Below are 23,782 nucleotides of genomic sequence, written 5' to 3'. Positions count from 1 at the left end.
TTGATATGGACGGGCTGCCTAGAGGTGAACGAGGCTAATGTCAGTTCTTCCGTTCAGTTTCTGTCCATTTCTGCTGCATAGAAGTGACATTTCCAGTGCAACCAGTGCGTCAGCTGATGGAAACACAGCCCGATCACACTTTCCGTGCGATCACACTGCCCTGTCACTGCACTCTCACCTGTCACCCCCCACATGAGCATGTGTCATGTATGTACGCCTGAGGGCGGAGCTGTGCACCAATGGGCGGGGTGTGTGCGTTCCAGTAGGCGGGGTGTTTGTTCTTCCGGGCTGGGCGCCAGGTTGGAAGGAGCAGCGAGAGGCCACGCCTCTTCTGCAAAGCCCTGTTCCTCAGACCTCTGGCCCGGGCTGGCAGTGCGGACCTGGAGCTTCGGCTGTATAGTCAGGTATGTACTGTGTGTGGTCTCCCTTCTCTGACTCTGTCTAAGGGCCCCTTCACCACCTCCTCTGTATCACCCACGTCCTCGCTGTGACTTGGGCTCAGCCTCCTCCTGCTACACGAGCTTGTCTTCAACGCTTCAGTCAGGGCAGAGCTGGAGGAACCATGGCAGGGCTGATAGAGCTGGAGGAACCATGGCAGGGCTGATAGAGCTGGAGGAACCATGGCAGGAAGGAACCATGGCAGGGCTGATAGAGCTGGAGGAACCATGGCAGGAAGGAACCATGGCAGGGCTGATAGAGCTGGAGGAACCATGGCAGGAAGGAACCATGGCAGGGCTGATAGAGTTGGAGGAACCATGGCAGGGCAATGAGGAACCATGGCAGGGCTGATAGAGCTGGAGGAACCATGGCAGGGCAATGAGGAACCATGGCAGGGCTGATAGAGCTGGAGGAACCATGGCAGGAAGGAACCATGGCAGGGCTGATAGAGCTGGAGGAACCATGGCAGGGCAGGGAGGAACCATGGCAGGGCTGATAGAGCTGGAGGAACCATGGAAGGACAGGGAGGAACCATGGTAGGATACATATATATGTCAGAGTGCGCCCCCCCCAGTAAATACTGTATATATGTCAGTGCGCCCCCCCCAGTAAATACTGTATATATGTCAGTGCGCCCCCCCCAGTAAATACTGTATATATGTCAGCGCGCCCCCCCCAGTATATACTGTATATATGTCAGCGTGCCGCCCCCAGTATATACTGTATATATGTCAGCGTGCCCCCCAGTATATACTGTATATATGTCAGCGTGCCCCCCAGTATATACTGTATATATGTCAGCGCGCCCCCCCCAGTATATACTGTATATATGTCAGCGCGCCCCCCCAGTATATACTGTATATATGTCAGCGCGCCCCCCCCAGTATATACTGTATATATGTCAGCGCGCCCCCCCCAGTATATACTGTATATATGTCGGCGCGCCCCCCCAGTATATACTGTATATATGTCGGCGCGCCCCCCCAGTATATACTGTATATATGTCGGCGCGCCGCCCCCAGTATATACTGTATATGTCAGTGCCCCCCCAGTATATACTGTATATGTCAGTGCCCCCCCCAGTATATACTGTATATGTCAGTGCCCCCCCCAGTATATACTGTATATGTCAGTGCCCCCCCCCAGTATATACTGTATATATGTCAGTGCCCCCCCCCCAGTATATACTGTATATATGTCAGCGTGTCGCCCCCCAGTATATACTGTATATATGTCGGCGTCCCCCCCCCCCCAGTATATACTGTATATGTCAGTGCCCCCCCCAGTATATACTGTATGTCAGTGCCCCCCCAGTATATACTGTATATATGTCGGCGTGCCGTCCCCAGTATATACTGTATATACTGTATATGTCAGTGCCCCCCAGTATATACTGTATATGTCATTGCCCCCCCCAGTATATACTGTATATATGTCAGCGTGCCGCCCCCCCAGTATATACTGTATATATGTCGGCGTCCCCCCCCCCCAGTATATACTGTATATGTCAGTGCCCCCCCAGTATATACTGTATATGTCAGTGCCCCCCCCAGTATATACTGTATATATGTCGGCGTGCCGCCCCCAGTATATACTGTATATATGTCGGCGTCCCCCCCCCCCCCAGTATATACTGTATATGTCAGTGCCCCCCCCAGTATATACTGTATATGTCAGTGCCCCCCCCAGTATATACTGTATATGTCAGTGCCCCCCCCCAGTATATACTGTATATATGTCGGCGTGCCGTCCCCAGTATATACTGTATATGTCAGTGCCCCCCCAGTATATACTGTATATGTCATTGCCCCCCCCCAGTATATACTGTATATATGTCAGCGTGCCGCCCCCCAGTATATACTGTATATATGTCGGCGTGCCGCCCCCCCAGTATATACTGTATATATGTCGGCGTGCCGCCCCCCAGTATATACTGTATATATGTCGGCGTGCCGCCCCCCCAGTATATACTGTATATATGTCGGCGTGCGCGCCCCCAGTATATACTGTATATATGTCGGCGTGCGCCCCCCCCAGTATATACTGTGAATCAGTGTGCCCCCCAGTATATAGTATATACTGGGGGGGTACTAAGACTAGAGCGATTTCTATCTTTAATTTTCAAAGTCTCACTGAATAAGGTGAAGCTAGAAGCCAATTGGTTGCCATGCACACCTGTTGCAGGTTCTGGGGCGGCAGTGTTAGTACCCCCCCATGTGTATGGCTGTTTGGTACATTTGAGGGACAGGAAGGTGTCACTTCTTGCTCCTATAAATAGTATGCTATACACTTGTTTTTGTAGAAAATGAAGTTATTAAACAAATGGAATGGAAGTCTGGGTGTGTTCCTTACTGCAACCAGTCAGGTATCAGCTTTGATTTTCTCTCCAAGGTTATTCAGAATAGAAGCTGAAATCCTATTGGCTGCTAGAGTGTTGCTTTTTCTAGATTATAAATGAACTCTGTGTATGACAGTTACACAGAAGAGGAAGTAACTCCTGGACTGTCTTCCCCGGTTGTATTGTGTGTTTGTGTAGTTACACAGAACAGACCTTATCACTTGTCTCTGGGTTAGAAGAACCCAGTTAGTGGTGCCGGGAGGGGATGTGAAGGGGTCAAGGGGTTTCCATGGAATATCAGGGTTCCTCCAGAGGTTGCTAGGCGTTCCTTGAGCAAGGTCCCCAATGACACCATTGATCTATTTAGCTATCTGTAAGGGGGGGGGCTTCATCCCAATGACTACAAATGTATGAAGCATTCTTCCCTCTGACATCACACGAATGTATCATGAGCTGTAGATACAGTCATTTGTAGCAGGGGTTCCCTGAGACCAGAAAGTGATTTCAGTGGTTCTTCTGCATTGAAAAGGTTGAGGGCTAGATTAAAGGGTGAGGTTATCAATTTGTATCTATTTATTGCTGCCCGGGATTTTTCTCCTTCACTATTTGACCTGGTTACCATTGTTGTGGGAAAATCCAACATTTGGAGTCGTCACTGGAAAACACATGGGGGGGGGGGGGTGTTAGGATTGTAGTCACACTGGAAAGATTTACTCTCACTTCCTGGTGTTGCTGTGGGACAGGAAATTAAGAGGATTCTTCCCACTGGGACACTGCTAGCAAGAGAGCCTGACCGTGCTTTTTATGCATCCTAAGGCCTCATGCACACCACTTTTAGGGGTGTCAGGCCATTTTTATTTTGTCGTTTTGTGTTTTTGCTGCTTCTAAACAGCCCTCTATGTTATCCCATGTGTCCATGCACGCATAGGCTTTTAGTAGCAGTAGCGTTTACCAGCAGGAAAAAAAACCCCAGGAGCAGAGCGTCCAGGCAGAGCAGTGTGTTGGCAGAAAAAACAATTGACGCATGTTAACGTTAGGCGCGTTTAGCGCTTGAGCATTAATTAATTTCAGCGGGCAGAATAAATTATTATTCTGGCCAATTAAATGAATTGACACCCAAGCGCTTGACGCTTGTAAACACGTCTAAATGCTTGTAAAAACGTTGCTGCCAAGAGGAAGAGTTTTTAAAACGTCCTGTAAATCTGGTAATAAATGGATCAGATTTTGACCAATTCAGCAGCTGGCACCACCCAGCTCAAACGCTTTAATCCACAGATTGAAGGAGGCGGGTGGGGAATTGTTCGCTGAATTAGCCAATTAGCCGCAGTCACTGTTTGAGTATTGTGACAGCCTCAGGCACTTGTCAGGATTCAATAGCTAGCAGGGGAGATTCATACCTCTGTGCTGTTAGACTGGATGGAGGAACCTGTCAGGTTTCTTTCATTCAGCCTGCAGGCTTAAAGGGTAACTCTACTCTTGTTGAAAAAAATACATTCCCCTATGAGTGATCTGTGTAAATTGCAGGGATTTTAGCTAACTTTGTTCCTACTTTTTGCAATTCTAAAGCTGTTTGTGTCTATGTGCAAAATGAAAGTGAAAGGCAGTGACTGTATAATTCTCAATTAGCTGCTGCACTTGCAGGGTTCCAATGAGGAAAGTGGCAGGGTCTGCATCTCTTTAGACATGCCATTTTAGTTGCAGGGGATGCCCAAAATCTGGCTAGTATCTTCTGACAAAATCTGTGAGACAGTCACAGAAGCAGAAAATGACATCTGTGAACAGAACACATCCAGTTTGCCATATTGCATTGCGTTTTACAGAAAATGACAGCGCTGCAGATTGAACTGGAAAGGTCATTTTTAATAACATTCAATTACAATATGACTTGTGTAGTAATTGTATATACTGTATTTTTTTTACCATAAAAGTGGAGTTACTCTTTAACAAAAAGAAATCTATGTGTTTATGACCACATTCACACTTTGCAATTTAGAATTGCGACCAGAATTTCCAGCATTCTGCTCATGATTTTAAATCCCAGTAGTCAGTGCTTGTTTGGTGCCATTATCCCTCAATTCACCCAAAACACTATGCAATTCTTCTGTGCCTTTACAAATCGCATGAATCTCATTACTCAGAAAGGAGCAGGAGCATATTTTCAAGCGACAAACATGCATAGGGCAGCCCATTCAAGTGAATGGGCTGCCCTATGTGACACGCAGAATCACATCAGAATTGCCTAGCAGGAAAGATAGTGCGATAATGTAAACCAGGCTTTTGTGTTTTCAAAACAAAAAAAGTTTTTGCATAATATACGTTTTAATTACAAAACTAATACTATGTATGTCCATAGCGCCCGCTACATAACGGTCATATACTGAGGTACTCTATACAAAAAGTATATTTTTATTATTTATAGACATTTATAAGTTGTATATTTGGAATTATACACGTCTTCTATTGGTTGTGTTATTGCAACAGCTGTATTATGTACTGTACTGAACTTTCAGGCCCGACTACAAACGTTACACTTTTATTACATGTCTGTTTATTGCTTCTAGACTTTTTTTTTTTCCTAGTGCTGGGTGCAGCCAAGCCATAAACGGTCATATTGTGATGTCACGGGTGGATTTTCCTGACTGGCAGAGGGGAAACATGACTTAGAGCCAAACTCTCATTTTCTTGGAGCCTGCTTATTTTCATTTTTTTTTTACTCTTCCAAATATAGTACAGCAGGCTTGTTCCTAGCGGAGTCAGAATGATCCTGTGGAGTGACAGCTACTCTCCTATGGTTGGCTGGCAGACCATTGTGGGGAGGAGAGGTGGAGTCAGGCTAGGACAGGTACAAAGCAGCCTTCATGCTGCAAAGCATTTGCACTGCCAGAAGGGGAATTGCATATCATGTTGTCATAACCACAGAGGGTTTTTAAAGCTAAAGACCATGCAGATGGCTATATTCCCACATGGAATACGTATATGGGCTTTGCCTGCCAAATAATTTGTATTTCTGTCCATCCTTTCCTGAGATTTACCTAAGTCTGCCACACTGCTCAGCACTTGTTTGACAGGTCAGAAGAGATGATTTTCATCTGTCCTAGATATGTGAAGCAGGCTATTCAGGCTAAATAGAAAAAAATCTTAACTGATTCCTCCATCCCTGCTATACAGTGTGGGTGGTCGCTGCTGTTGCTAATGTATTTTGAGAGGCAGCTACTGTTTGGATGATCATTTTCCACCTCGATTTTTCAGTCAAGGGATGTTGGGCAAGCGGGAGTCAACTAGGCCACCCACTGAGTTCCTGTTGAACCGGACATAATTGATAGTGTTGGCCAGCTTATAACTTAGGCCACTTTCACATGAGCGCTTTGCTAGGGTCTGCTTCTCCATTTTTGAGGCAGACCCGATCAGACCCTTATTCTCCTCTATGGGCTGTTGGATGTAAAGGGACTTGTGTTCAATTACACCCGGCTACCTCCAATATGATCCAGCAAAAATAAACAGAAGGGGATCCATCTCTCCCTCCGTCTGCTTGTGCATTTACATCTGACTGCCCATAGAGCAGAGCGGGCTGTGTTCGTGTCCTTTCATCCATCTGCTCTGCTTTGCTCAGTGGGGGATCAGCGGACAGATCTCCTGCTGAGCAGTCTGGATGAAAATGGATTCTGCCCCATGTGAAAGGGGCCTTACAGGTTTTGTTTTGTTCTCCAGCCTGTGACTGGACAGTGAAAAGAGAAGTATCAGACTGATGACTGAAAAACTGATATTTCTTTGTTCTGTCCTCCTGTCAGCATGTAAGCACTGCAGCAACTGTCTAGCTCCTCTTATATGTCTAATCTCTGCTGCAGAAGTACTGCAAGAGGCTGATACCAAGTCCACTTCAGTTACTTACACTGCTTGTATTTAACAACTACATATGAAGGAAAGCTGTACCTTTACAGAATTGTCTTCTATTATTTCTCCCACCCCTCATAAGTGCATCTTGATGCTAGGTTCACATTTGTGTCTGCATGTTGCAAGTGTAGCAGCCTATTCATTTTAATGGGCTGCTGTACTTGCAAGAAACGCAGGGCAAGAAGTCCCAAACCCTTTTTTTTAAAAAAACCTGACCACATGGAACTGTATGGTATTGTGGCACCATGTGGTTTTCTGTGCACACAAATGTGGGAGGTTTGCTGATGTGGATGGGATGCCTTTAAAAATCAATGGCACCCCCGTGTGTCTGCTTATTGTGCATTTCCGAACCACACTTTTGAGAATCTAGCCTAACCAAGTCAAATGCTTGCCTTCAGCCCAGATCCAGCAGCATTACCTGCGCTGCCCTGCTCAGAGCTACATACACTGCTTGTATTTTTTTTAAAAACTGCACCTTTATACAATAGTTCTATAATAAATGCTATTTAATCCCTAAGTGCCTCCAACTTGTTAAATACCTTCATCCCAGATCCAACCATCTTCCCTGTATGGCCCCACTCAGAGCCACACAACATTTCCTGCTTTATACTGTGTATATGTGCTGCGGCCCTATTAATTCCTATGGGAAAGCTGTTCTTATGGCCTCCTGCACCAGTTTTTAGGAATATGACATTCCTAGAAGAAAGGGGCCATGACAACACATGCACAATACAAAGCCATTCTGAATGTATTTCCTAAAACTAACACATTTCATTCTTGGTTAGAAATACACTTTACGATGGATATATTGGCATGTATTTCTCATGCCAGTCAGTGGCTCCAGACTTCTGAGACTTACTGAATACAGTATGTTTGCTGTGCAATACAGAAGGAAACGCTAACTGCAGTGAACTTCATTGTAAGGCCTCATGCACATTGGACTTACAAAACTTTTACAAGCATTTTGGTATTTTTTTTTTATCCTGTAGAAGCACCTCTACAACAACCTATGTGTCCAAGCACACATCAGTGTTTACAGGCGTGTTAGAAGAGGCTGGAACAGGCTGGAAAAAAACATCACCAGCGTGTTCAGAGAGCAGGTGAAGAGCAGAAAAAAAACACTGTCACCGGTCACACCACTGCGATTTAAAATCATGCAATTTGTGTGCAATTTCAGCGTGATTTTAGGTACGATTTCTGAAGACTTTATTGCTACTTGTGAAGATTTTCAACGATTTCTTACAATTTACAGTGCAATTTCCATTGTATTCTATGTATTTGAAATGGCAATAAAACTGCAGAAAAAGCAATGCAAGAACTACTTTAGAAATCACACTGCAGCAAATCGCTCATGTTAAGACACTGACATTCACATTCATTAGATGCGATTTCAGGTGTGATTTCAATTCACAAATCACACCGGTATGACCGGGCACTAAGTGTGCATTTGAGTGTTAATACTTTCCAATAGCCGGAACAAATGAATATTGTGGCCGATGGAATCCTTTAACATCCAAACACTTGGCGTGCCTAAACACGTGTGCAGTATGTGGTTTTTTTAAGCAGCTTTTCTCCTGCCAGGAGTTCTGGCATTCAGAGGAGAAAAGCAAATGCCCAGTGTGTATGAAGCCTTAAAAGATAAGTTCACCTTTTGGGGACGTTGCATGTTCCACCCGTTTTTAGGGTGGAACATGTAAAATGTTCCCATAGCTGCAGCCACACCCGCCGCCCCCCTCCCTCTGGCAGATAGTACGGGGAGAAGTTTCCTCATACTACCTGTCAGATTTCTAACAGCACAGTTGTGTGGGGTTCTGCCTACACGGCCTCATCATTCATTCAGAGTTCTGTAAATGAGTGCCTACAAGTCCTGGCATCCTTAGCGGCTGTCAGTTTGTAGTTTGCAATGAACTACCACGGTGCTGTAGAGCGCCGTGGTAGTTCATTGACACTTCGGGGGTTTATTTACTAAAGCTGGAGAGTCCAAAATCAGACTGCCTTCTGCATAGAAACCAATCAGCTTCCAGGTTTCATTGCCAAAGCTTCATTGAACAAGCTGAGGTTAGAAGTTGATTGGTTTCTATGCAGAAGGGAGTCTGATTTTGGACTCTCCAGCTTTAGTAAATAAACCCCTTCCTGTCAGAATATCTGCTTGGCTGTACGTTCCTGTACAGGAAGCAGATATTCTGACAGGTGTGCAGGAGACCTGCATGGCATCAGTGATCTACCGATTGCTGGTGCAATGCTTTCCAGGCTTCTGCAGACAAACATAATGCACATTTTTTTACCTGCAAAAAAAAAAATGTACATTTATTATTTTTGTCAAAAAGGTGAGCGTATCCTTTAACATTGCATCCCTTGTATTCCTGAATACCTCCAGTGATCACCCTCCCTTATTGAAGAATGGATGAATCATTAGCAGGTGGAGAGATTTCAGGCATGCCTGCTAGGTGCACTGTAGCACCTGGTGCTCCTGTAGCCTTTCTGTGCTCTATTCAGAGCTAAGCGGCATCTTAATGACCAGATTTTCACATGCTTGTAGTCAAGGAATATCATTTTATTTATTACTATGATATGGCTTAATCAGTGTGACAGCCTAAATGGAAGATGATTGGCAGAATGTTTCATATCTTAGAATTGCCTAGTTCTAAATTAGCGGTATTTAGATGGTGCCATACCATTACATCAGTATTTACTGGCTCTATTTTTCCAAAAAAATAGGTACACTCATGAAGGTTTGTGATTCAGGCAAAATATAGAATGTTCAATTCCAAGTCTGCAGAAGATGTTATAGTGGCTCTAAAGGAACAAAGGTGTTTTTTTTTTTTTTTTTTCTTTACCATTCTATGCATTAAGGTAAAAAAAACCCTTCCAATGCCTGTACCTCCCCCTGTCTCCCTAAACACTTACCTGACATTCCCGATTCAGGCTGTGCCCGCCGGCAGCCCTGGAGCCATTGGTTCCTGCTACTGGTAAGTCAAATCTAGCGAGGAGGGATCGAGGAGCAGGATCAAGCCACACTGTGTGTGTCTATGGACACAGACAGCACAGCTCACTGCCAGAGCAGTTTTTGCATTTAAAAAAAAAAATCATTTTAGGCCTAGCGATTACACAAAACCCCCAAAACATTATTTATTTTCTAAAAGCAGACACCCTAGAGAATAAATTTGTGGTATTTCCAATTTTTTTATGTCATACAATGTTATTGTTAAGGTCATGGAAACGCAGAATTTCAGTGATTATCACAATTTTAGGGAAAACAAACGTAATAAATTACCCACATTTTTGGCAAAATATAAAAGACGAGGTTGTTCCGAGTAAATCTATACCCAGCATGCCAAACCTTAAATTTGTGTGCGTATATGAAATTGTGGCAAACTTCAGTACCCTATGATTTCTATAGACAACACTTCAAAAGCCCCTGTAGGTCATAGTTTAGTGCTACCGAGAAGGCCTGGTGCTAGAATTATTGTTCTTACTCTGACACGCATCAACATTTTCACAAGTAGTTGCGCCGATGCATGTGTTTATATGTTCGTATGTGTATATGGGGGAGGAAGGGAGGTGTTATGTGCTTGGGTGTAACTTTATTTTTTTTTTTCCCATCACATAGGGAACACAATGCCATATGTAATGATTTTTTGGTTACAGGATCTCTATTGAGACATGCAGGGTCCAAAAGATCCTGCATGTCTCCTCTGGGGTGCAATGCATCTTTCCCTGGCTATTCTAACCAGGAAAGTGACAGCCGTGACCCATCTGGACGTCGCTTTCCAGATCACACAAAGAAGGAGAGGGGAGCGGGATGCTCGTCCTCTCTCCCCTCCATCCGCTGGCACCTGCCCTGGCTCTCTCCGGGCTAGCCGATGGGCAAGCTTAGCCCAGCTACTTGGTGGAGGATTCGGGGGCTGTGGAAGCGATCAGCGGCAGTGGAGACATCTGACTGCTTCCACCTGGCAGGCAGGAGTCTGCCTGTCAGTTTTATACACAATCCCGGTGGCTGCAGCCACTGGATTGTGTATAAAACCCCCCTGCTGTCAGGTCCATACAGCGTATGGACCTGGCAGCGAATAGTTTAAGAGCCAAATCACACTGACTTGGGCTAAAATGTATGGAAAATGCATGTACATTTCCCTTTATTTTAGTCCCGTTTTAATGCACGCTAATGTCAGTTGACATACATTTTGACTTCCGTTGACATGTATGCACAGCTTTATGGTGTGAATAGGACATTTAGAAAATAGTTTTTCAGATGTCCTTCCGATCTACGTTTTACAGCTGCGCTAAAACGCAGATCAGCGCACTGGTGTCCTAAATAAAATTTCTTTACAGTCACTTTAAAAGAATGTTAAATGCTAAGTCTTTCTGTATAGGTCCTTATACACATGTACAAATCTGTGATGCAATCAAGCCTGCCCTGAGCAGAGCTGGCTAAGTTAGCAGAATGGCACCACTACTGACTGCTACCCGGAGTCTTCCTTGACTTTCAGAGAATTGACTGCAAAATGTAACTAGTGATTCTTGGCCAATACATTGTTGCATAATATATGCTTATACAGTAAGTAGTTGTAATAAAGATGTGCCAAGTGTAGCAACCTGTAACAACATTTCACAATCCATCCTTTAAGACTGATGACACACAGGTGATTATAAAACTAGTGTCCTCCCGGACTTCTCCCGAGTCTATCACATGCTATGGTATTCCCTACCTCAATCTGTCCAAACTTCTCATACTCTGTCTACATTTAGACAATCCCTGAAGACCCTTCTCTTCAGACAAGCTTTTCCTGCCACCACCTAATTTCTGTACTTTATTTTCGCCATCAACTCATCCCCCACAGTTATTACCTTTTTGTATCAATTGACCCTCCTTTTTATGCGGGCCATAGACGAGATGAAAAACGACCCAAAATCGGCCGGAAAAAAAAAAATCTGCAGATTTTCGGATCGTTAGTGCGGTAATCGGTAGGCTGTTTTTCGTGATTTTTGACCTTTTAGATTATCGGTCCTGCTGGAAAATAATCAACCAGATTTGTCGTTCTGCCAATTTTCGCGGTAGTGGTGGACAAATTTGCCGATCTTTTTCCGATATTTAAAAATGCGCATGAGCAGTGACATGAAAGAAGAAAAGGAAAAAAATAGAATATGAATGAGAAGAAGAAATCGAAGAAGAAAAAGAAAATATAGAATATGAAGAGGAAGAAAAAATAAGAATTTCAGTCCGATATTATATTTGACATTTAAAAGTATAGCAACATTGTATCTATTTGTATCCGAATAGAAACATCTGTATCCGAAATGGATACAAATAGATACATTGTTGCAACTTTTCTTCTTCTGCATATTCTATTTCTTCTTTTTATTCGTATTCTATTTTTCTTCTTCATATTCTATTTCTTCTACTTCTTCATATTCTATTTCATCTTCTTCTGCATATTCTATTTCATCTTCTTCTGCATATTCTATTTCTTCTTCTGCATATGTTCTATATAATTGCCGACCGTAGACGGGACGAAAATCAGCCGACCTTTTTTTTACCAATAGTGATAATGTCGGCTGATTGACCGACTGATTTTTCGTTTTTCAAAAAAAAACAAAAAACGGCTGGTTTTCTCCCCGTCTATGGCCTGCTTTAGAGTGTAAGCTGTAGCGAGCAGAGCCATCTGTTTCCTACTGTATTAAATTGTGTTGTAATTGTACTGTCTGCCATCACGTTGTAAAGCGCTGTGCAAACTGTTGGCCCTATATAAATCCTGTATAATAATAAGAGACAAACTGCCTGCAGCAGGAATACTAAAGAGACTGTCTGTCTGTCCCTATGGAATCCCTCTTTCTGTGGCCAGATGCAGCAAATGTTTCAGGCCCTAATGCTGCTGAATCTGTTGCTAGCGATGGGAGTAACATCTTGCTGCCTTGGCTACAGAGGGATTGATTCCATATAGACCAATAGGCAGCCTGTTGGCGATCCTGCCATTAGGGTTTTTGACATATTGTCAGCAGTAAGATTGCTAACAGCAGAGTCACCCTTCTGATATCAGCCTTACTTATAACAGCAACAGGCTCACTTTTCATTAGTGATTATAATTTACTGAAATTTGCACTGTTTTTTTTAATGAATAAGCCTTACAGAATTCAAAATGGCTGCTGTACATGTTCTAGCATCAGAGCATTCTAACTTTACAAAGTCTGGCCAAGGATACCTTGACTGAAAGGGAACCTTCCAGGAAGGGAATGTGGGAACTGCCATGAATTATAACGGTGTGTGATCGGGGGGATTTCCTTGCCACTCTATTTGGTCAGTCGGTAAAAGCCAGAACATTTATCCTAGGTCAGTGATTAACCAAGTAGTGAAGGAAGGGCAAGATTGACAGCCCCAGAGACTGCACCTTTAAAAGCAAGTGTGCAATGGCAGCTCCCATATTGCTGCCCTGGGATGTTCCTGTGAAGATTGATTTTATCTCATCGGATTGTCTCTGCTTGCCACTTAACACCTTCCCGCCCAGCCTATAGCAGATTGACAGCTGGGCGGGATGCTCCTCCTCCTGAGTGGGTGTCATTTGACATCCTGTCAGAAGGAGCCGCGCAGCAGAGCGTTCTGTCACTGGCTGTGTCCACGGGACACAGCTGATGACATATCACTATACTGGCCCGATGCCAGTGTCATGTGACTGCTGTGACCAATCATAGCAGATCACGACAATTGTATGCAATGAATAGTTTCCTGTCATGCTATCCATTGTATACAATTATGTTGTTAGCTGTGATTGGTCAAAGCAGTCACATGGTACAGACAGGGCCTCAAGAAAGGCCGTCACTACATGAGGATTGATCGATTGTCAGATATATATACCATGGTTTGTGGACTCTATAACTTTACTACAGAATAAATAATATATACTATAAAATGCAGCGCTAACAGGTAAACACAAGGTGCCAATGATACAAATACACAAACAATGTAATAAAATAAAGTTCTGTGACGGTGCTCCCTGCGTTTCCAGTGCATATGATAGAAATGCGCACTAACCAGAGGCGTATTCAAAATACGCGGTGTGTGATTATCCTGAAGATCCCCCCTCTCTCTGGTCAGACTATGGACTGGAACTGGAGATAGTGAGGATGAAGTGCCCTCATATGGTGAAGGTAGGATCCAAAAGGCCAGAGATCCCTTTCCAGGGATGTGTGGGTAAGAAATCCTTGATAACTACAACGTTCCCCTCTCTGGAGCTGATGAATGGATCACATCAGGGCTCTGAAAATTGAAAAGCTCCTCACAGGAGACCGAGGGAAATACTCATAGTGTAGTATTATAAGTTAAATCTTTATTAAAGCAGGTATAGCAAGGATGCAATGAATCACAGTGTCAGGTAAATATGAATGACTGACCATCCAAATTCAAAGATGGCCGCCAGGCCTCCACATGGCACCGGCGGCGTGATGTCACGACGTCCTGGGCTCCACCTTTATCATATGCACTGGGAACGCAGGGAACACTGTCACAGAATTTTATTTTATTACATTGTTTGTGTATTTGTATCATTGGCACCTTGTATGTTTACCTGTTAGCGCTGCATTTTATATTTTATGCTATTTTACTAGGTTTTATGTGTTTTCCTTGAATGTTCAGCTGCTTATGTTTTAGAGCGCTCACTGTAGCATTTTACTATTAAATAATATATACTAATTTGGGGTATTTTCACCAAAGAAATACTCAGTGGTGATTAAATACCACCAAAAGGAAGCTCTATTTGTGTGAAAAAAATTATACAAATTTTTTTATGGGTACAGTGTTGCATGACCGCACAATTATCCAAATTGCGACAACATTGAAAGCTGGAAATTGGCCTGGGCAGGAAGGGGGTAAAAGTGCCCGGTGTTGAGGTGGTTAAAGTAGGCATTTGATGGGGCCATTTGGGACAACAATCTGCCTTCTGGCTCTGTTCACAAAGCAGTTTTTTTTGTTTGGCTAATATTTATGTGATACCACACCTTATCTAGGCGGTATCTCTTAGTTCTCCATTCACAAAGGTTCATAATGTTAACATGTTATATTTGGTTTTCTCTGTAAGTAGCGTTATTATATCACTTAAATAGGTATTATAATGTCTTTTATTATCAGCTCTCAGGATAAAATCAATGTGAAAGTCAATTAGTTCACTGCACAGGTTATTGAACCTTATAAAACTGGCTTCAGACTGGTGATGACTATATGATCCAATAGCTGTCTGTGGAAGAGAGCAGCGACTGTGTGAATGAGACCCAAATGTGGTGTCTGCATTTGTTTTTTCCAATTTTAGGCTTTATTTATTTTCACCTGGTGATCTGGTCCGTAATGAGCAAAAGAAAAGATTGGAGCCAGTGGAAATCAATTAAAATGTATAGTCCTTTATTACAGGGCTTGACAAATCCCAGGTCGCCATGTCGGCTAGAAATTGCATCCTGGTGCCTGGATTCACGCACTGCCTCCTATAGACTTCAATGAGAAACCGCGCCCCGTAGACGTCGGTGGGGAAACCGCACCCCGTAGATGTCGGTGGGGAAACTGTCAATAGCAATCCTATGTGAACATCTGTCTCTGCATGCCACTCTGCATTATCACTTGCGAGTCTGGAACACACTGCTACAAACTCGCACAGGACCCTTTTCATAATGGCACTCAAAACACAATGCATATGGATCACATCTGTGTCAACCACCTCAATAGGAACACAAAATATCTAGCCTGCTGTGAATCTGAGTTTCAAAACGAATCCAGAATTGCACATGTGTAAACCAGGACAGCTCACTTCACACCTGAGCATTTCGTATCATCGCAGAATCGCCGTGATCTAAAAAAAACGCAGGTTCAGGTGTCATTATTTTCAATGGCGCCTAAGACGTGGTGCAGTTTTGATTGTAGCGTGACAAATCGCATCATGTGAAGTCCCAGGCGCTGACAACCCATGCTACGCTAAAAAAGAACAAAACCTGGCTCCTAACTTTTTTAGCTGGTTCGTAGATTCGAAGCAAATTTGTCAAGCCCTGATTTATTAAATGTATTACCAAACAGCCATAAATATCCAACACATTTCGTCCCTTAGGCCTTAATCATGACAGCCATGATTAAGACCTGAGGGCCGAAATGCGCTGGTTTTATTGCTGTTTGTCACCACATTTAATAAAGGACTTTAGCTGATTTCCACTGGCTCCAGCCTTTACTTTTGCTCATTATTGGATGCGTTTTTGTCTACACGTTTACCTGCATTTTTTATATTTTCTTTGCAGTTTTTTCCTCCTTTTTTGACACTTGAAAAATCTTCAATATCATTCAGAACAATATGCATTCTGGTGCATTTACAGGCACTTATGTGTGTTTTGATGCATTCTGGACAAAGAAAATGCAGCAGGTTGTACTTTTGTTGGAACTAACCTTACCAGTTTGAACTTGGGCCATTGGACTACATGGCACAAACTGTGTATAATTCTGGATGCATTTTAACTACTTCAGCCTCAGCGACGTACCCATGCTGGATGATTCCTGCAGCTACAGGCATTCTCACAGTATCTTTTTTTTTTTTTTTTCAGCTGACGATGATTAATAAAGTGAAAGCGATCTGAGTGGCTAATTAGCTGCTGGATCGCTTTTACAACCTTCTGGTCCTCTGGTGCAGAGCTCCGTTTACAGTTCCAGACTGGTCTCTGCGTGCCAGGATGACTAGTTCCTGCGTATCCCATGCTGGCCAATGAAGAGGCCCGAAGACCCGCTACTCTGAAGAATATACCAGTACCAGCGAGGGACCATTGGATAGGTGAGTATTAATAATACCTTTCTTTCCGCTTTAAAGCCAAACTCCAGCTAATACTTTTTTTAAACAATTACAGCAATAGTTTATTTTCTTTTGGGATAAAGGTTTGAAAAAATGAATCAAAGCTGATCATTGAAAGCACCCCGTCGGTGTTAAATGGTTTGTCTCAACACTCTGTTGTTCACACTGAATCTTTTCAAGTCACACAATTCAAATCCGCATGTCAGTGCGACTTGGCTGACATCTGTTTGACTTCATGCACAGATTCCTGAGCAAGTCGCATCTTCATTCGCAAAAAATAGTGCAGGATTATTATTTTTTTTTCAAATTGGTGCAGCACTGCAAACTCTGAGTCACACTGATTTGAATGGTTCTTTTTCTGACAATAGGGTGTGAACCAGGGCTTCCTGCTACTTTGTCTGGACAGCTTGGTCAGTTAAAGGAAGTTGGAAAACAACAGACTTAGGGACCAACGTTGCTCTTTGCACCTTCATGCAAAGCATAATGGCCGAAGCATATGGACACCCCCCTCTGCTACTTTTGCAGCGAAGGTAGAGCAGTTTGAGGCGGTAAAGCTGCAGCTCAACCACATGGTTTTACTGCCCTCCAACCATAAGCATAAACGAGGCCTTACTGGCTGGATCAACAGGTGAAAATAAAAGGTAAAAAAGGAAAACTAAGGCAGCCACCACATCTAATATTTTTTCATGCTGCAATATAATAGTTTTATTTTTAAGTTTAATACCATTTTAGTGAAAGTGAAGTTTGACCAGCAGTATTAAAGCTGTTTCTACAATGTGCCTCTTGATGCTCTGATGCTGTAACATGTAGTGCAGGGGTAGGCAACCTTAAGAGGTGGAGATCTACCTGAACAACATGGGAGAAGTCAAAGATCACTGGGCACAGTGTTGCCTCCTCACACCTACTTTAAACCTCTAATTGTTGTACTACCATGTCACAATCGTGTGCATTGCACGGCAATCATGGGTTTAAATCCGGTGGTGAGAAGGCAACATATGGCCTCCTCACCACCTGACAAACACACTTGGATCGCTTTTCAGAGGAGCAGCAGTACCTGAATGAGCCCTTAGTTGCATTCGGCAGCGGTACCCTTAGGGCTTGTAAATATGTAAAGTTGGGGGGTGGGAAAACCCTGCAGTTGAGTTTCAGCTTTATCACCCCAGTCCCTATCCCCGTCAGCTGCTGAGCCAAAGGTGTACACATGTTGCAGCAGGAAATAAACCTTCTGTTGCTTTTAATGGGTGCTACCGCCTGCCAATCGCAACCCATTCAAGTAAATGGGGCCACTCTGCAAATGCCCATAACTACATTCTTCTGCGGGGTCCAAGGGTCCAAGCAGGTGATGAGAAAGCAATACAACACTGTCTGCTTAAACCCCTTGTTTGCTGTACTACAGAAGGTTGCAGGACACTGCAGCTAAAGGGGGTGCAGTTGGGGCAGGGGTGGTAAAAACACATCTTAACTATGGGGTTTACCACATTCAAACTACAAATGAAAATGGACCCTTACTGTTCTGAGCCCCCTATAAGGCTGCTTTCACAATGATATGCTGCAGTTTACCTGCACCGTGGGTGCTGCGCAGTGCATCTGCGACTTTTTGGGGTTAGCTGCACTGCCATAGACTTCTATTATATCCTGCAGGTGTGATGCGCTTTCAGAAAGTGTACCAAACCCACAAGATATTATACAAGTCTATGGATAAGCACAGCAAACCCACAGGAAAGCTGCAGGTACACTGCACTGAACCTGCAGTGTGGGTAAACCGCAGCACATCAGAGTGAAAGCAGCCCTATACTATTATGCTTCACAGTATTGCTTCACACTGACCGGAATATCTCTTCCTTCCTGCTGCTGACACCACTCTGGAGACCGCTAGCCGGGATAAGAGGTGGAGTGCAGTTGGTATCACTCCGCATGGGACAGGAGCCGGCACTACAGAGGAGGCATGGGCTTAAGCGGCTCTTGCTCCCTTTACAGCTCCATTGCAAGTAGTCCCTCTGCATTGCACTCTGATGCTCTGGAATGGCACTTCAGCAACCCCAGACTGTGATCTACAGGCTGCTGATCCCTGGTGTAGTGTATAGCTCAGCAAACTTGCTTTGATGTTCCTTTACAAAGATGTTTGTCACAAATGAAGCTAATATCAGATTAGTAGTTATTGAAGTCCTAACCCAAAGAATTGAAGGCAAAGCCTCACAAAATGCCATCGTGATTTTGTGATCTTACTCTGCTAAGCATTTAATTCCTGGCTGTTTATTCTGAGAAATCAGATTATAATGATAGCTGGACAGAAGAGGAAACTGGAGCAAAGGTTACATTCTGACCACTGCTATGAGGACATTTCTTATCATTTCCTTTCTGTGTGTCTGTGTTTGTACTAGAGGCATATTGATCAGGTAAGATGGTTTGCAGATCATTTATTTTATGACCTATGCAGGCAGACCTCTGAAAGTACACTAGTTTGAACAAGTTAAATAGCATCTTTCTGAAAACTTGTGTGTTCTTCATAGTGAATAAAAGAGGTACGGCCTAAGCTTTCTTTGGTCATACTTCTCTTGTGCATTCCAGGATTGGAAATACTTGTGCTGTCCTGTGACCCAGAGTCAGCCTACAGTGTGCTAAAGCCTGCTCTAGGCTGATATCACAGAGCTGCTCCAGAACCTAGAGGGATCCCAACAATAATACCGGGATCCACCCAGATGCCTTATGCAGGCCATAGACAGGACGTTTATCTGCCGAATTGTCGGCCAATAAACGAATAACCAGTTGTTGCTGCCACCAATGCTTACGAAAAACTGCAATTTTTCGTAGATTTTCCAGCATGACCGATAAAAAGAAACGAGAAGAACCGCGAAAATCGTCTGATGACATTGCCCAACTAACGGTGTGAATATTGGCCGATTTTTCATTCGGACGAAAATTTGGCCAATAAACGACCCATCTATGGCCTGCATAACAGGCAGCTCACTCAGCCTCTCAGCAGAGCCTAAGCCAGCTTCTTCCACCCCCTCCACAGTCCAGCGCTCCAGTGAGTGCTGGAGGTGCAGATCACAGATCCGGTGACTGACAGTCACCACTCTGCTCAGAGCGGACCCAAGAAGCAGGACATGCCACGACAGCTTGCAGCATCAGGCCGATGTTCCAGCAGGTAAGGAAGTACAGTGGATATAAAAAGTCTACACACCCCTGTCAAAATGTCAGGTTTCTGTGATGTAAAAAAATTAGACAAAAATAAATAATTTCAGAAGTTTTTTCCACCTTTAATGTGACCTATAAACTGTACAACTAATTTGAAAAACAAACTGAAATCTTTTAGGGTGAGTAAACATAAAAAGACTGAGTGCTGTAATAAAATCAAAAGGTGCTTCAACAAAGTATTAGTTTAAGGGTGTGCACACTTATGCAACCATATTATTTTAGGTTTTTTTTATTTTTACTTCCCTCCACGTAAAAGATTTCAGTTTGTTGTTCAATTGAGTTGTACAGTTTATAGGACACATTAAAGGTGGAAAAAGTTCTGAAATGATTTATCTTTGTCTCATTTTTTTACACCACAGAAACCTGACATTTTAACAGGGGTGTGTAGACTTTTTATATCCACTGTATGTTTTTTTTTTTTTTTCTTAGTATTCCCACACTTCTCCTTTAACCGGTTCCCGACTGCACTGTAGCAGAAATACTGCTACAGGGTGGCACGGGTGCGCAAAATCGGGTACACAAGTGTGTATATAGACGTGATTTTGCATTTCCGGGTTGGGGGTGCGCGCAAGCCCTACCTGCACTGCTATTCTTGGCTGTTAATCATCAGGTCCCAGCTGGTGATTACTCACCGGCGCCCGGTGATTACCAAGCATCTCCGACAGGAAGGAGGACTGTTTTGTTTACGAACAGTTCTCTTCCCTGTCAGCTCGGGCACGCTGCTTTGGATGGCTGTGCACAGCCATCCAAAGCAGTGTGCTTACAGTGAAGCACACTGACACAGCCCCTATGTAAAACACTCCCAGCACACAGTTAACCCTATGATTGCCCTTCATATTAACCCCTTCCTGGCCAATGCCATTAGTACAGTGTCTGTGCTTTTTTTTTTTTTCTAGCACTGATCACTGTATTGGTGTCACTGGAGACAGTGACACCAAGTCAGTTCCCCCCCAGTGTCAGAATGTCCACCGCAGTCCCGCTATAAGTTTCTGATCGCGGCCATTACTAGTAAAAAAATTTAATTAAATTCCAGTATCTATACCGCCATTTGTAAACGCTATAATTTTAATGTAAACCAATTCATTTACACGTATTGGACTTTTATTCTTTGCAAAGACATGTAGCAGAATACATCTTGGCCTAAATTTATGATGAAGTGTGATTTTTAAATTTTTTTTACTGGATATGTTTAAGGCTACGTTCACACTAGCGTTGTGTGCAGGCGGCAGAGAGGTGTTTGGGAAGCGTTTTTACCGCTTCCCAAATGCCTCGGACAATTCTGCACATTGCATCACATGGTGCTGTTCTAACGGGAGCGCTAGCGTCGCAGCAAAACGGACGCCTCTTTTTGAGTCAGGAGGCGTTGAAGCCTCCTATTCTAGTCTATGGTGACGCTCCAAACGCCGGCCGGCGTTTGCGGTGTGGTTGCGGGGCATTTGCGGAGCGGTAACACCTTTCAAACTTCATTATAGGCATTTGAGAAAACAATATTTTTGACTGGACTTAGGGCTCGTTCACACTTGACTGTTTTACCATCGCTTGCCAAATGCCCCTATAGCGTTTGGCAAACGTTGGTCCAGCGTTTGCGGAGCATTTTCAACGCTCGGGAAACGCCGCATGCGCAGATTAGACGGACCCCACGCCTCTCCACTTCCATGTAGTGTAGATTAGACGGACCCCACGCCTCTCCACTTCCATGTAGTGTAGATTAGACGGACCCCACGCCTCTCTGCTTCCCTGTAGTGTAGATTAGACGGACCCCACGCCTCTCCACTTCCATGTAGTGTAAATTAGACGGACCCCACGCCTCTCCACTTCCATGTAGTGTAGATTAGACGGACCCCACGCCTCTCTGCTTCCCTGTAGTGTAGATTAGACGGACCCCACGCCTCTCCACTTCCATGTAGTGTAGATTAGACGGACCCCACGCCTCTCCACTTCCATGTAGTGTAGATTAGACGGACCCCACGTCTCTCCGCTTCTATGTAGTGTAGATTAGACGGACCCCACGTCTCTCCGCTTCCATGTAGTGAAGATTAGACGGACCCCACGCCTCTCCGCTTCCCTGTAGTGTAGATTAGACGGACCCCACGCCTTTCCGTTTCCATGTAGTACTAGTTTTATGCGCATCCACTTGTCAAAGTTAATCCAGAAGTAGAAAGTTTGTACTAGTAAAATTCGAGAAATTGACTTGGTACTCAAATGAAAATCCGTTCAAAATTAGTTGAGTCCATGAAGGAACCATCAAAAAGTCAGACAAGTGATTTTTATACTTTGTTGCTTGTATGTTCATCCTAAACTCTGCATCAGATTTCAGCTATACGTACTCTGCAGTCCTGTAACAGTGCATGTGTTTCGTCAGATTGCTCTGCCCCACGTTGTACGAGAAATACTAGTAATTCCAGCTCCTCCTAAAACTTTGACCTGCCAGATTATAGTGTAAAGCAGGGTGTCTTGTGGAATGTGCCCACCCTCATTTACATGGGACTGTGACTCTGAACAAGTGAGCTGTGTGTATGCATTCACAGGGGAGAAGAAATTCATGCTGTGTATGAGCTCTCATAGACACTGATGCCTATCAGCTCCTATGTGATGAGGTGATCTCTGGCTCTGTCTGGCACCTGGGAAACACATAATCTGTGCACAGCCACCAATACAAGTGAATAGATGTATGCATCCATGCTTGGGATAACACAGATGGCTTCTGCATTGACATTTATCCATGCGTGTGCATATAGAGCTTCTCTCTGAAAGTGGTACATTAGGGGAGGAATGCTGTATGCCTACAGTCATGGCCGAAATTGTTGGCACCCTTGATATTTCTCCAGGAAATCATGTATTTCTCACGAAACGTATTGCATTAACACATGTTTTGCTATACACATGTTTATTCCCTTTGTGTGTATTGGGACAAAACAAAAAAAGGGAGGAAAGAAAGCAAATTCGACATAATGTCACACAAACCTCCAAAAATGGGCTGGACAAAAGTATTGGCACCCTTTCACAACTGCGGATAAATAAGAATGTTACAAGCATGTGATGCTCCTGTAAACTCACCTGGGGCAAGTAACAGGTGTGGGCAATATAGAAATCACACCTGAAAGCAGATAAAAAGGAGAGACGTTCACTTAACCTTTGCATTGTGTGTCTGTCTGTGCCACACTAAGCATGGACAACAGAAAGAGGAGACGAGAACTGTCTGAGGACCTGAGAACCAAAATTGTGGCAAAATATCAACAATCTCAAGGTTACAAGTCCATCTCCAGAGAACTAGATTTGCCTTTGTCCACAGTGCGCAACATTATCAAGAAGTTTGCAACCCATGGCACTGTAGCTAATCTCCCTGGTCGTGGACGGATGAGGAAAATTGATGAAAGATTGCAACGCAGAATAGTCCGGATGGTGGATAAGCAGCCCCAAACATGTTCCAAAGACATTCAAGCTGTCCTGCAGGCTCAGGGAGCATCAGTGTCAGCGCGAACTATCCGTCGACATTTAAATGAAATGAAACGCTATGGCAGGAGACCCAGGAGGACCCCACTGCTGACACAGAGACATAAAAAAGCAAGACTACAGTTTGCCAAAATGTACTTGAGTAAGCCAAAAGCCTTCTGGGAAAACGTCTTGTGGACAGATGAGACCAAGATAGAGCTTTTCGGTAAAGCACATCATTCTACTGTTTACCGAAAACGGAATGAGGCCTACAAAGAACAAAACACAGTACCTACGGTAAAATATGGTGGAGGTTCAATGATGTTTTGGGGTTGTTTTGCTGCCTCTGGCACTGGGTGCCTTGACTGTGTGCAAGGCATCATGAAATCTGAGGATTACCAAAGGATTTTGGGTCGCACTGTAGGGCCCAGTGTCAGAAAGCTGGGTTTGCGTCCAAGATCCTGGGTCTTCCAGCAGGACAATGACCCCAAACATACGTCAAAAAGCACTCAGAAATGGATGGCAAAGAAGCGCTGGAGAGTTCTGAAGTGGCCAGCAATGAGCCCAGATCTAAATCCCATTGAACACCTGTGGAGAGATCTTAAAATTGCTGTTGGGAAAAGGTGTCCTTCCAATAAGAGAGACCTGGAGCTGTTTGCAAAGGAAGAGTGGTCCAAAATTC

The 23,782-nt window shown here is 43.9% G+C and overlaps 1 protein-coding gene across 2 annotated transcripts in view; it reads left to right on the top strand.

Annotated features, from left to right (window-relative positions):
• Positions 1-257: 257 nt before the first annotated feature.
• Positions 258-23,782, top strand: part of ANXA11 (annexin A11) — a 102,844-nt gene continuing 79,319 nt past the window's right edge. The window contains exon 1 of one of the 2 annotated variants that reach the window (XM_089682511.1): positions 258-404. The gene's annotated coding sequence lies outside the window, so the exon portion shown is untranslated. The remainder of the gene's footprint in view (positions 405-23,782) is intronic. The other variant, XM_089682512.1, reaches the window with a different exon arrangement.

Source organism: Staurois parvus, unplaced genomic scaffold (genome assembly GCF_062004578.1).
Source record: "Staurois parvus isolate SC_StPar_1 unplaced genomic scaffold, SC_StPar_1.0 ptg000291l, whole genome shotgun sequence".
Taxonomy (NCBI): Eukaryota; Metazoa; Chordata; class Amphibia; order Anura; family Ranidae; genus Staurois; species Staurois parvus.
Note: the sequence above shows the minus strand (reverse complement) of the source record. Positions and strands in the feature narration are given on the sequence as shown.